Raw genomic sequence first — 10,251 nt, 5'->3', positions numbered from 1 at the left:
GCCCACCAGGCTACTTTATATACCATTGGTATATTTTTATACATGATTATATTTTTTATTAGACTATATAATGACTTAATTTAGCCAACGGGCTAGGATGCAATTTTTAAAAACTATCTCTCAATGTATCTATTTTTATTTTTCAATTTTTTTAGATGATTGCCTTGTCTTTTCATATTGTTCTATCAGACCTTTCCAAGCTTGTAAAAATTTCCAAATTCTCTCTGAAAAACGGAGTGTTTCTCAATCAAAATCTGGATGTTGTAGCTATGATAATCACTCTGTCATTGTATTTTCTTTAACGATATCACAAAGTAAGATTTGTTTTTATAGCATTGACCGATCAAACCTTCTATTTTGTTTTAGCCTTCCATTGACATTTCTATCAACTGAACTTTCCCTTTTTTAAGGAAAGTTTGTTTACAGTATTTTTTTAAGGAGAATGTTAAAGTACTTTACAACATTAAACAGGGTCCTCGAAATACTCTTATTTCGAGCTGTTATCACTTTTAACTGAAATCAGCTTCTACTTCGCATGAAAAAGTTGATAAAAGAGTTACATATCCAGCCACCATTCAAGTTTTCACTTAAAAACCACTTTTGGAGTTACTGAACATCAAAGAAATTTCGTCCCAGCCTTAGAACTAACTGCTTTCGTTTTTGTGTATTTTTATTTGTGACAAAAAAACCTCCTTCGGGAGACAAATAATCCCAGCAATGGGATAGAAAAACCTCCTTCGGGAAACAAATAGTCCCAGCAATGGGACAAAAAACCTCCTTCGGGAGACAAATAATCCCAGAAATGGGACAAAAAGCCTCTTTCGGGAGACAAAGAGTCCAGAAATGGGACAAAAAGCCTGTTTCGGGAGACAAAGAGTCCAGAAATGGGACAAAAAACCTTCTTCCGGAGAGACAAATAATCCCAGCAATGAGACAAAAAAACTTCCTTCGGGAGACAAACAGTCCGGGAAATGGGACAAAAAACCCTCATCGGGAGACAAATAGATCAGCAATGGGACAAGAAACCTCCTTGAGACACAAATAATCCCAGCAATGAGACAAGAAACTCCTTTGGGAGACAAACAGTCCAGGAAATGGGACAAAAAACCTCCTTCGGGAGACAAATAATCCCAGCAATGGGACAAAAGACCTCCTTCGGGGGACAAATAATCCCAGTAATGGGACAAGAGATCTCCTTCGGGAGGCAGACGGTCCCAGCAATGGGGCAATTGATATAAAAATTGATGATAACATCCCTGAGAGTTGTGCCTGGTTCTGAAGCTGATACATGTAGTGATAGTGCATATGCCCTGTGTAACTATATACTGATTTAGCATGGTTTAAGGACACTAGATGTTGATGGAGGAGAAGATTGCTGTTTTAGAAAATTAAAGCTAGATGCATTCAATATTTAAGAGATAATCCTGAACGATTTGTAGAAAGTGATGAAGAAACGTCATGGTTAGAATACGTTATCCAATATGTTAAGGAATATGGGCTCATTATATCGATATACAAGCAGTGGCTGATGCAATAGATTTAAGGATTCGCATCAGAATTTAATGAAAAATGTTCAGAGATGACCTCGGTTGAACCATCAAATATGATAAACCATCCAATTTCTATGTATCTAGGACACATAGGTGAAACTTTATCAACTCTGTCTCAAACAAGTTCAAATCAGGCACACAGTGAAACATTTCATAACAATGCTAAAATAATCAAGTGAAAATGAACGAAAAAGGATGCGTAATGCCTATATAAAAGAATTTAGAAAGACACAAAAGACACAAAAGGATACAACAAGCAACGGCAAACAGGAATAAGAGAAAAAAGCCCACTGTAGGAGGCAATATAGAACAGCTAAAGCAGCAGAGGAGAAAGAAAAGCATAGAGCATACAAGAAGAATCGAAGAGCATCCAAAGCATCTGAATAAGAAAAGGCAAAAAATAATGCCTACATGAAAAGTTACACAGCAAAACGCAAAAATAATATTCAATCTTGGATTTCATGAATTGCATTTCAAGGTCCACTGTACATCTGTACCTGTTGTGATCTGTAATAGTATTATCATAGTGTAGTTTGTATTGATAAACTAATACAGTCTAACCCAGATATTGACAAGTATCTCGGTTATATGACAAGTGTTGATGACAATGAATGGGTTTGTAAAATATGCCATAGTAACTTGGTTAAAAACAGAATTCCACTATTTGTTGTTGTCAGTGGTTTGGTATTCCCACAAAAACCAACATTCTTTTTATCTCAATGAATTAGAATGTAGATTGCCAGCACTAAGAATTGCATTAAAAAAATTAATGCAAGCCCCTGGAGTATAGCAACTCAAAATCCATGGTAATATTGTAAATGTGCCTGCAGATGTTACTAAGACAGTCAGTGTGTTACCACGGTTACTTGGTGAGACTGGTACAATAAAAGTGAATTTAAAAAGAAAGTTGAGGTACAAGAGTTCTGCAACGTCTTTTAATGTAAGACCTCATAAGGTTGTTGAAGCGGCATTGTGCCTTATTAGTTGTATTGGTCTTTATAAAGATGAAGGTATTGTATTGAACCAAAATTGTATTATTAATTATAATGAAGAAATCTTACAACATGAGAATAAGAGTGACAATACATGTGATTAACAATCAGTAACAGCTGGTATAAATAGCAACAATATTAATGTAGATTCACAAGAACTAGATGGTGAGGATGAATGGAGTGAAGATGAAGTAGAAATTCGACACGTTTAACCGATGCTCTGCTAACATCAACCGACTTTTGAGAACCACTGAACGTCAAAATATTCTCAATGTTGCACCAGCTTAGGGTGATAGGCCATTGAGTGTATTCAGATACAAATATTCTGAAGAATTAGCATATCCTAGAATATTTCTTGGCCAGAGAAGACCAGAAAATAAGAAACATATGGTTGAACTCCACTACAGTGAAATCTGTAAATCTGAACTTAGAGGGTCAAATAGAAGAGCAGCCATGTGTGTTGAGAACATATTCTGCAAAACAAAAACGTTACAAATGAAAATCCTTTTAGGCCAGTCACAAACTGCACTCAGAAAATGTAATGGAAATAGCAGGATCTGAAATGCAGGAAACTTAAAACAACAAAGAACATTTGATAGCTTAATCTTTTATGATGAAGGGTTTAAATTTTTGAGAGCTTTAAGAGGTTCATCTCCATATTTTGGGAAAGCTAAAAGATACCTTTTTGCAATGAAGACAGTTGGGTCCAGCTTCCTCATTTTGTAGTTTCTCATCAGCAGAAACACAATGGATACACCTTCTTAGAATACTTGGTCAAATTGTTAATCAGCAAAAATATACTGATAACGAACTAGAGAGTTTAAACTGGGAAGAAAAATTTAGATTAATTCAACGTGATCCTGTAACTTGCGCCAGACATTTTGACTATGAAATTAGTCAATTCCTCGCAGTTTCTCTTAGGTGATGCTGCACCTCTAGGGAAGATTTCTGGCTGGTTTTAGGTTGTTGAATACCAGCCAAGAGGTTCACCTTATATTCAAATGTTGATATGGCTTGAGAATACATGACAGTTTTCTATGCACAGTGATGCAAACGTGACATCAGATATGGATAATATAATTAGTTGACAAAGACCAACAGACAACCATGAACCACTTAAACTAGTCAACAGATAAGTACACAGATATTCTCATTGTTGTCGGAAGAATACAAAAAGTGACGGTGGACACAGACAGAAATTTTGTATCCTCTAAATACTGATATCCCTCGAAGTAAAATAAAAAGACACAAAGATGCAAGGAAATAAATCCAAAAGCATCCAAATGATGTGAAGGAAGGCGAAGATATATTCTTTGATCAGTTACTGTTTGAGCTCAATCTCGCAAAAGAAAACTACTCGCTAGCTATAAGCTCATCATTTAATGCACCTACTGCGTTTTTGAAAAGAAATCCAAATGAATTGAGGATGAACAATTACAATCCTGCTTGTCTTAGTGCATGGAGAGCAAATATGGACCTTCAGTTTGTTGTAGATGTTTATGCATGTGCTGTGTATATGGTGACTTATATATCAAAAGCTCAAAAAGGAATGAGTGAACTTTTACAATAGGCTTGTACGGAGGCAAATGAAGAGAATTCCAGTATAAAACAGCAAGTCAGAGACATTGGCAAAGTTTTGAATAATGTTTAAATAAGTGCTCAAGAGGCTGTGTATATTGTTTAAAAACTTCCTATGAAAAAGGCATATTCGACAAGTTATATTTATAAATACTTCACCTCCTGAAGATGGAGTGGAGCTTTTAAAGCCAATTAATGATATTATAGATTTGGAGGATGACTGTGAAGAAATATATAATAGATACTGATAATCTTCTGTTATAAACATTTACGGATGATGATCATAATGATGATGATGAATGAAAGATCTGATGAGCCATTCTACTTTTTTTTTTGAGTGGAGGGGCTGGTGTGGGTACAGCACACCTCCTTAAATGGTAAAGCAGCATATAATATTAAAGGTGATACAATACACACAATAATAAGTCAGCTTGTTTGAGGTAAATTTATATTCACAGATGAAATATCCATGGTTGGCAACACAATGTTTAATGTTGAAATCAACAATAGATTGAAGGATATTAAAGGTAGTTCTTTACCTTTTAGGGGTGTTAGTATTATTGCTATTGGTGATCTATTTCAACTCCAACCAGTTACGGATGGACGGATGGTTATGTATTTAAAAGATATGGACAACTCTCGCTATGGTATTCTTGCTCCCAATTTGTGGCAAGAACATTTCAGTATGTTTAGACTACATGAAATAATGAGACAAAGAGAAAGCAAAGACTTTGCCGAGGTGTTGAATAGGTTAGGAGAAGGAAACCATACTACAGAAGATATTATGAAATTCAAAGAAAGAATGATAGAACCAACAGTTGTCACTACCCCAAAGATGTTCTTCACTTGTGTATACAGAATGCAACGGTCATTGAGTTCAATGATAGAGCACAATGTGCCATATCAGGTGCTAAGTACAGTTTCAAAACAAAATTCAGTGTCATAGGAGCTGAGTCACAAGAACCGAGCCATAAATTCATGAAACAAATACCTAGTGATCCAAAAAAAACTAAACAGCTGCATTCCATGCCAAATGTTGCAGTTGAAGAGAAAACTGAAATCTCTCCACACAAGATTATACGATAGTATGACAAATAGTGCTGCTAATGTAATAAATATGGTACGAGTACATCAGACAGACAGACCATCTGGTACTGTGTGGGTACAACTTGACCACACCGAAACCAAAACCAGACTTGAAAATAGACAGTTACATGTCCAAGGTATTGAACCTACATGGACACCCATCAAACCTGTTACTACAGAGTTTGCTATTGGCAGAAACAGAACAGCACAAGTTCTTAGAGAACAGTTCCCATTACAACCTGCTGCAGCTAAAACCATTCACAGATCACAAGGTGATACCGATACTAAAGTTTTAGTTAACCTTAATACTAGAAAAGCAATTTCTCATATACACTATGTAGGGTTGAGTAGGGTGACAATTATAGAAGGCGTACATATAAGATATCTTTGTGAACACAAAGTCGCTGTTAACTCTGACGCAAAGAAAGAGATGGAACGTTTAAAAAATAATGTAAAATTAGATTTGTGTATAAGTCCTGTTTACAATGTTGATCAAATACCATTAAAACTCTGTTACTTAAACACACGATCTTTACATAGACATACTGAAGATGTACGTAAAGACTTGTATTCTAATACTGATGTCAACATTTCCTCAGAGACAAAGTTGATTCATTCAGACAATAATAGTATGTATAGCACTGGTGGTTATAGTTTATCTAGAAATGAAGCTACACCATCGGTTAATAATGTCAGACCATTTGAAAGAATGACAGTTTACAGTCGTATTGATCATTATCCTGGTTATCCATACTCTTGCAATTCTAATGGAGTTGAAGTAATTGTAACCAGGCTGGTGACTGTCCCACATCTATATTAAAATTAATATCCTTATTACTTAATCTAAATTATTTAATCTTTAATTTTTAGTAAAAACAAGGCTCAAAATGCAGAAATTAATAATGAAGAGGATTCTTCTTTGACAGGTAAGAAAAAACTCATGGTAGATGACAAATGTTTCCTAATATATAACATGTTAATATATTTGTTCCCTTCCCAATGAATTTGTTTCTTTTCTTTCGCTCTTCCATTTTTCTTTTCAAATCGATTGATTTTCGTAATAAAATGTGCATTACAACTGAATATTAGAGATACAGTCAAGTGATAAATGCTACCTTTTGATAATGCTTTGATTTGCTCTCACAATTTCAGTTCTTGAAGGCAATATTTGTAAGCTGAGCCCTGTAAAGACAGCCAAAACTTCAACGACCAACTATTATAATTGTCACATCTGAACCAATCAAAATGATGCTGTGCATTTGGTGTGTTACTCTCCTCAAAAGCGAAGTAACCTGCAGCAAGCGTGAGAAAAGATCACCAATAAAGATTACGGAAACCAAAGGAAATACCATAAAAAAAATACTTCAGGTAATTGAGCATACACCACAATCAATTCTGCAAAAATAACAACTGCTACACTGGAATTTCCCTTTGATGATTGATGTGTCAGTAACCTGCTTACTGTTGTGGATGCCTTGGATGCAAATGTGTGCCAAACCGTAGGCTTAAAAGTAAAAATTGTCAAAAAAAGTGAAAAGAAGCAAGTCAATATACACAATGTCAAGATCAAATACAAAGTTGACTGCATAACAGCCAATGAAACACCGTCCATGAAACTTGTCCTCTGGGAAAACACAATCAATAAAGTAACCATAGGCAAAAGCTACCGCTTGAAAATCTCACAGTATGCACCTTTGATGATATTAAATTTGTGGATACGAATAAATCAATTCATTGTAATTCATGACATTGACAACATTAATATCGATAACCCAGGACTGAAATAAAACATCCTTACAGGCCAATGCACTGGTGTTGACATTACTAAAACAGCCTGTTGTATGGTATGCAACAAAAGTCTTCCAACAGAAGTTTCAGATGATGAAATGATCACTTGTAATAATGGCAGGATAACAACACCATTGTCCTTGTTGAAATTTCCAAGATTATAGTAGATTAATTTCATTTCTTGGCCACACATGACAGGATTGTCCATCCCCTAATTTTGTCACGTATGTCCAAGATTGTTACAAAAATAATTCATATTTACAATTTTACATTGCTTCATCTATGAGAGAATTATATGTGTTATGGTGAATTTTTATACATGAGGACACTTTGTGATGCCTCTCATGGGCTAGCGTGGCCCCCTCTACGTGTAATCCTGGACATTACCCGATCTTGTGAGAGTGAAATTTTAAAATTTGCGATAGAGAGGCATACCAGAAGACTCCCCTAAAAATAAAAGGAACATTTCAAATTTACCCCATGTAATCGTCGACTACCTATTTTTCAAGGCATTCTGTAGAGTAACGAAAAACAAGACACTGACTGCCAGCACTGAACACCACACAGAGTTCAGATCCACCGCAGTCCTGCCCCACTTCAAAGGCCTCTCCGAAAAAACTTCGCCGCTGTCTTCGATAACAAAGCATACGTGCTGTTTTCAAGTCAGAGGCTACGCCACGATCACACCCAATACGCCCGAAGGATGCTGTCGAGCTTACTAAAACAGGATGGCGTAGTCTACAAGATTCCCTGTAAGTGCTGGGAAACGATTGTATTTCTCTTTTTGAAATGATAAAATTGGACACTGAATGGTTCCATCTCGTGTCTTTCCTATGGCTGAGCATGAATTTTATGCATGCAAATTTTCACATGAAGAGCAAAATACTAAGGGACGTTTGATGGCTTTTTCGACTTCCGAAGCTAGGCAGCAGCCTCGCGCTCGCCAAAACTAGCGAAGACAGCCTGAAAAGCCCTATTGCTGCACATTTTTTTTTATATGACATTTCGTCGTAATTTGTACGATACATGGAAAATCTTCTTCAAACCTGTTAGAATTATTTCAATAATCGAAAATGTATTTGATCAAAAGTTGTGTGCAGCTATAATGAAAACTATTACTGGTCATAGAGAATGGAAGAGAACTTAACTATATTTCTAACAAAGACGGAGTTCACTTTTCAAATTTTGGTCAATCTTCCTTCGGTCAAGTCAATCAATCGAGTCGTTTTGAGCGATTGGTCATTTGATATGAGACTTTTTAGGCCTCTCCACTAAGTAATTCCTTTCCCGAATTGAAATTAAAGTATGCCGGTTCAGTCAGACTTGCTAATACTTCAAAATAAACTATTCTTTCAAAATAAAATATCCTTTTCCTTGTAGGTGAGATCGTCAGTCGAAAGGTTGTTCCAACTCAAGCTACAGCCACAGAAAGAATTCATCTCCAAAGGTATTCATTTATCTCACTCAAACAGAACAATTTCTTTCTTCAAACTTGATCTCGTCTTCCGAGATCGGCTACCCCGAGACATGTAACTGTGAGTTCATCGTGCTTAGCTTTCGTACTAAATGTCCAGTGCGAAAATCGCCTCATCCCGTATCTGTTCGATGCCAATATTGAATGGGCAACAGGACGAAATGTGCTATATTTTGCTGCAATAACGAGATCCCCAAAATACCGATATTGCATTTTTACGGATGATGATGTGGTGCTGCACTTCGATTCATTCGTTCCGCCACAAATGAATAGGCTTCCGCCGTTTAGAGTCTTCGAACAATGGCTCCTAGAGTACGAGCCTGTAGTTGGCGTTGTGGATTACAAATGGCATCATAGGGCCATCTGGACCAATGAGAGAAAGAAAATATGTAAAAAGACGGACAGTCCCCTCATGATACCAACAGTATGGTATGATGGTCTTTTCAATGCATTTCATCATAAATCTACCGTTCGCAGTATGAAAGCAAAAGCTGGTAGCCAGAGCAAAGGTACGTGTTTACTTCTATAGAACTGATATTTCGACGCCAGGCATTGATGTTTGTGCCTGTTACTGCGGGAAATCCAAAACATCGCCCATACAAGAGGTCTTTAAAGAGCGAAAACACAAACTGGAGAGATTACATCGATAAAATTCGAGAGGAAGCTTCTTTAATGAACAGAAATAGAACTTTCTCCGAAGATTTTAGGCAGAATCTTGAGGATTACGATATCAACACGAGAACGTACTGCATGAATGTAATCCGGCGTCGAAACATGATTTACCATATGCTCATTTTGATTGTTAGACAAAAATGTAGACAAAGAGGTTAGTGAAGAGATAAACTATTGTTTAGCGATTTTTCTTATTATCCTTTATTCTAGGCTCAGTAAGTGGATAAAATGCTAAACCCATTCAATGATGAGCCAGTTTGTTTGTTTATAAACTTATTAAACTGTCACAAAGTGTTAACAGAGAGAGGAAGAGTTCGACTGAACTGCTATCACATTGGGAATCAAACCAATTTCACTTGTTCGTCGCACTCAGTTTATTTTACAAAGGAAGTATTTCCTGATCCAAATTTTTATTAATTATATCTGTGATTTAGTACTTTCACCATGATTGGGGAATTTAACGGGCCTCATTAAACTGCCCAGGCCTCTAAATTAAAATTTCATTTTTTCGAACCGAAACCATCGCCTCTGCTTGAACCCAGATATTTGATAAGCTCGTTTTCTCGATCCGTATTTTTAAAATTTAGGGAACCTCGTTTTGGGCCATCAAAGAGAGGGAAATAGAGATCAGTAAGAGGTATGTGTCTTCACCAATGAAAATCGTACATTGAATTATCGTAACCATCCGCCTTTTGAGATGCCGAAGGGCAAACAAGCTTTTCGGAGATTTGACTTTGAACGGCGCCATTGTAAAAACATCGTAGTAACCTGGCCTTAAATTCATAACCATAATGCGAGCTTCACAAAAGGCTGCTGTTTTGACTTTTGAAAAGAAAAACTATTTTATGAGTCGAGGATGCCTTTTTGTGGTGCTATCAACTATCTAAGCAAATCGTCAAGGGATGAAAAAAAATAGCAGACGTTTCATCAGTCACAGCTAAGGAGCCAGGCTGCTAAGCATGATGTAAGATGATGGCGGTCGTTGTCCATTTTCAGCACAAATGACGATAAATTCCGAAAGTTAGTTATGAGCGGGTGTCAAAAATCACTGCAAGTGTGACGTCACGCAGCAAAAGAACAAGCGCTTCGCATAGCTTGCTCAGTTTAGCGA

At 36.5% G+C, this 10,251-nt stretch overlaps 2 pseudogenes; both read left to right on the top strand.

Moving 5' to 3' along the window:
- The first annotated feature begins 2,138 nt into the window (after positions 1-2,138).
- LOC136281912 (uncharacterized) lies at positions 2,139-3,467 on the top strand (annotated as a pseudogene).
- Positions 3,468-5,237: 1,770 nt separating this feature from the next.
- On the top strand, positions 5,238-9,286 carry LOC131792640 (uncharacterized; annotated as a pseudogene).
- Positions 9,287-10,251: the final 965 nt, after the last annotated feature.

The sequence above is a fragment of the Pocillopora verrucosa genome, chromosome 6 (genome assembly GCF_036669915.1).
Source record: "Pocillopora verrucosa isolate sample1 chromosome 6, ASM3666991v2, whole genome shotgun sequence".
Classification (NCBI taxonomy): domain Eukaryota; kingdom Metazoa; phylum Cnidaria; class Anthozoa; order Scleractinia; family Pocilloporidae; genus Pocillopora; species Pocillopora verrucosa.
Note: the sequence above shows the minus strand (reverse complement) of the source record. Positions and strands in the feature narration are given on the sequence as shown.